This window comes from Eptatretus burgeri, chromosome 6 (assembly GCF_056783735.1).
Source record: "Eptatretus burgeri isolate ZD-2024b chromosome 6, Ebu_testis_v1, whole genome shotgun sequence".
Taxonomy (NCBI): domain Eukaryota; kingdom Metazoa; phylum Chordata; class Myxini; order Myxiniformes; family Myxinidae; genus Eptatretus; species Eptatretus burgeri.
Genome location: NC_140966.1, coordinates 81,210,888 through 81,215,887, shown reverse-complemented (window position 1 = coordinate 81,215,887; position 5,000 = coordinate 81,210,888). Strand labels below are relative to the sequence as shown.

The 5,000-nt window shown below is 41.2% G+C and overlaps 1 protein-coding gene across 5 annotated transcripts in view; it reads left to right on the top strand.

The window, feature by feature from the left end:
• Positions 1-5,000, top strand: part of LOC147025159 (tetraspanin-4-like) — a 292,907-nt gene that overhangs the window by 72,935 nt on the left and 214,972 nt on the right. The gene's annotated exons all lie outside the window — the stretch shown is intronic.

Below are 5,000 nucleotides of genomic sequence, written 5' to 3'. Positions count from 1 at the left end.
CTTGCAAGAACTACTTCTTAACGCGAGAGCATGACCCCTGCGGACGTCTATGTGACAGATATACTGCATTTTAGAGCATAAAAACGAATTCAGCACACCCAAAAACCTATAACGAGACATATTAGAACCTACATCGGAGGGAACAACTTTCCAGTGGCCAAAAATCGGCCATCTTGGACACTATTTTGGATTTTTCCGCCATATTGGATGCCGAATCTCAAGCCCCGACTGCTAGCAGACATAGCAAACATAATCATCTACAAACATACACATATCAAGTCCCATTAACATATTTTAACAGGTGGAGGAGTCGATTTCTGTGTCAAAATGCGAAAAAGGCCGCCATTTTGGAAAAAATGGCCGCCAGCGGCCATTTTTGGGAGGAAGAATTCTAAAAATCGACGAGTGGGGTTTTCATCCATATTGGAAAGCTACGACAGGCAGCCAACTTGACTAGCGCAAAAAAGTTGCAATATGAAACACCCTAATGTATATATGTGTGTATATGTGTGTGTATGTATATATATATATATATATATATATATATATACACACACACACACACACACACACACACACACACACACACACACACACACACACACACACACACACACACACACACACACACACACACACACACACAGGGGAGAACAAGTATTTGATACACTGCCGATTTTGCAGGTTTTCCCACTTACAAAACACGTAGAGGTCTGTAATTTTTATCATAGGTACACTTCAACTGTGAAAGACGGAATCTAAATCACACACACACACACACACACACACACACACACACACACACACACACACACACACACACACACACACACACACACACACACACACACACACACACACACACACACACACACACACACACACACACACACACACGGGAGAACAAGTATTTGATACACTGCCGATTTTGCAGGTTTTCCCACTTACAAAACACGTAGAGGTCTGTAATTTTTATCATAGGTACACTTCAACTGTGAAAGACGGAATCTAAATCAAAAATCCTGAAAATCACATTGTATGTATTTTTTAATAATTAATTTGCATTTTATTGCATGAAATAAGTATTTGATAGAGCAGAAAAACAGAACTTAATATTTGGTGCAGAAACCTTTGTCTGCAATTACAGAGATCAGACGTTTCCTGTAGTTCTTAACCAGGTTTGCACAGACTGCAGCAGGGATTTTGGCCCACTCCTCCGTACAGATCTTCTCCAGATCCTTCAGGTTTCGGGGCTGTCGCTTGGCAACACAGACTTTCAGCTCCCTCCAAAGATTTTCTATTGGGTTCAGGTCTGGAGACTGGCTAGGCCACTCCAGGACCTTGAGATGCTTCTCACGGAGCCACTCCTTAGTTGCCCTGGCTGTGTGTTTCGGGTCGTTGTCATGCTGGAAGACCCAGCCACACCCCATATTCAATGCTCTTGTTGAGGGAAGGAGGTTGTTGGCCAAGATCTTGCGATACATGGCCCCATCCATCCTCCCCTCAATACGGTGCAGTCGTCCTGTCCCCTTTGCAGAAAAGCATCCCCAAAGAATGGTGTTTCCACCTCCATGCTTCATGGTTGGGATGGTGTTCTTGGGGTTGTACTCATCCTTATTCTTCTTCCAAACACGGCGAGTGGAGTTTAAACCAAAAAGCTCGAATTGGTCTCATCAGACCACATGACCTTCTCCCTTTCCTCCTCTGGATCATCCAGATGGTCATTGACAAACTTCAGACGGGCCTGGACATGCGCTGGCTTGAGCAGAGGGACCTTGCGTGCGCTGCAGGATTTTAATCCATGACGGCGTAGTGTGTTACTTATGGTTTTCTTTGATACTGTGGTCCCAGCTCTCTTCAGGTCATTGATCAAGTCCTGCCATGTAGTTCTGGGCTGATCACTCACCTTTCTCATGATCATTGAGGCTCCACAAGGTGAGATCTTGCATGTAGTCCCAGACCAAGGGAGATTGACTGTTATCTTGAACTTCTTCCATTTTCTAATAATTGCACCAACAGTTGTTGCCTTCTCACCAAGCTGCTTGCCTATTGTCCTGCAGCCCATCCCAGCCTTGTGCAAGTCTACAATTTTGTCCCTGATGTCCTTAGACAGCTCTCTGGTCTTGCCCATTGTGGAGAGGTTGGAGTCTGATTGATTGAGTGTGGACAGCTGTCTTTTATGCAGATAACGAGTTCAAACAGGTGCAGTTAATTCAGGTAATGAGTGGAGAATGGGAGGGCTTCTTAAAGACAAAACTAACAGGTCTGTGAGAGCTGGAATTCTTACTGGTTGGTCGTTGATCAAATACTTATTTCATGCAATAAAATGCAAATTAATTATTTAAAAATCATACAATGTGATTTTCAGGATTTTTATTTTAGATAACGTCTTTCACAGTTGAAGTGTACCTATGATAAAAATTAGACCTCTACGTGCTTTGTAATTGGGAAAACCTGCAAAATCGGCAGTGTATCAAATACTTGTTCTCCCCACTGTATATGTGTATATATATATATATATATATATATATATATATATATATATATATATATATATATATATATATATATACATATATATATATATATATATATATATATATATATATATATATATATATATATATATATATATATGTATATGTAGCTGTATAACGTAGCCTGGTGTTGGCGCAGTGGTTGGGGCAGCGGCTTGGGATCCAAAAGGTCCTGAGTTCAAGCCTCGTTGGGCCACTGAATTAATACACCAGGGGGTTGACGCAGCCTATCATCCTTCCGAGGTAGGCGAAATGAGTACCAGTGTACTGGGCCGATGTACCATATCCCTGTGTCGTAAGAGGCGACCAGGGTTGCGTCAGGAAGGGCATCCGGCGTAAAACCTGTGCCAAATCATTATGCGGATCATAACGGATGATCCGCTGTGGCGACCCTTAACGGGAGCAGCCGAAAGAAGAAGTATGTATATATATATATATATATATATATATATATATATATATATATATATATATATATATATATATATATATATATATATATATATATATATATATATATATATATCTAACCCTCAGCGTTGCGTGAATTATTTGTTGGTCATTGAACCAATTTCATTTCAGCATTTATATTCCATATGCAAAATGCAAATTAAGAAAGTCCACAGTCGCCACGGAACTACACTGAGTGTAAGTTATCATCGCACGACCCTGTACCACAGTCACAAATCAAAATGAGGAAATTTGGCCCACTATTGCCGTGTTGCATTCTCGGGTTAATTTTTGCTCCAGCTTTTGTTGATGATTTATTGATATCTAAATTACGCGATCTTGATCGGGTGATCCAACTTTTATATAAATATAAAACACTTTTACTCTTCTTCTATAATTTGTTAAAAATTGTGCAGTGCCATGCTGTAATAAAATGAACACCCCTGATTGTAAACAAACTTAATTTTAACAATCTGTGATACGGACACAATCAAATGAACTGGAAGTGTGAGATCTGGTAACATTTCCTTTGGTGTCATACAGTGGTTGGTCCTGTGAAGGCATTGAATCAATGATATTCTGCATGATAATCTGATCCACATTTGGTCAAATGTGGAATCGGTTTCGTTGCAGCTCTTCTGTAACACTTGGGAAGAGATTGACTTTTCCAAACCTCCCAATCCATCTTTCCAGATGTCTCCGATGGCATTCATGTCAGGACTCTGTGATGCCTGTGCTGTAAGAAGCTGCAGCCCATTCCGTGTCTTCCATGTTGAGGTGTTTCTGGACGTATAGCATGAAGCACCATCTTCTTGCAGTAAATGTGTTCCAAGCGGCAAAATGTCTTGCCTATGTACAAGAAACCCTCTTACCAGGATTTATTGTACAATACCTATACTATTCATTCATGCATTTTAAAACAATACCAGAAAGGCATTTTGCTGCAACATGCATCATTTACTGTAGGAATATGGTGCCACATTCCATACATTCAGAACTACCACTTCCTGGAATAGATGAAGCGGGCCACAACTTCTTACCTGGCAACAGAGACTCCTGAGATGAAAGCCATCGACCACGTCTGTGAACATGGATCTGAAGCTGTGGAAAAATCGATCTCTTCCAAGTGATACCAAAGAGCTACTCCACATTTGTCAAAATCTGGATCAAGTTGTCATACTGAATATCAATGATTCGATATCATCACAAGTCCAAGCACTGTACGATGGCAAAGGACGTGGTGCCAGGTACGAACGCGTAATGCTTACAGTCCATGTGATCGTGTTCATATCACGGATTGTTGAATCGTTTGTTTATAATCAGGGCTGTTTATTTTATTATCGCAGAGCACTGGATAAAATTATAAATTTAACAACAAAATAGTACTTTCCATTTATTGGACTATTATGAGTATCTCGTTCCGAGAACTTTTCGAACGACTCCCACATACCGTTTTGGCAATTTTGGAAGGAACAATTCCATCGTCGAGAGCTAAGAGTGATTGATTTCCATGTTTTCATTGTTTGTACACCTCGTTGAGTGTTCCAAGCATATCTGACGGCTCAACGAGGTAAGATCGATGGAGATGAAATGACAGGTTATTATGGCTCCACGCAGCATCTCCTTGTCTTGCATTTTGAATGGCATTGGATGAGAATCTGTATGCATGACAAACGTATGATGAATGCATCACTGTGTACAAGGTCTCAGTGTCTGTGTGTGCGCAGTCTACAAGGTCTCAGTGTCTGTGTCTGTGCGCAGTGTTCGAGGTCTCAGTGTCTGCGTGTGTGCACTGTGTACGAGTTCTCAGTGTCTGTGTGTGTGTGCATACTGTGTACAAGGTCTCAGTGTCTGCGTGTGTGCACTGTGTATGAGTTCTCAATGTCTGTGTGTGTGCATACTGTGTACAAGGTCTCAGTGTCTGTGTGTTTGCAGTGTACGAGGTCTCAGTGTCGGTGTGTGTGCGCACTGTGTTCAAGTTCTCAGTGTATGTGTGTGCATACTGTGTATAAG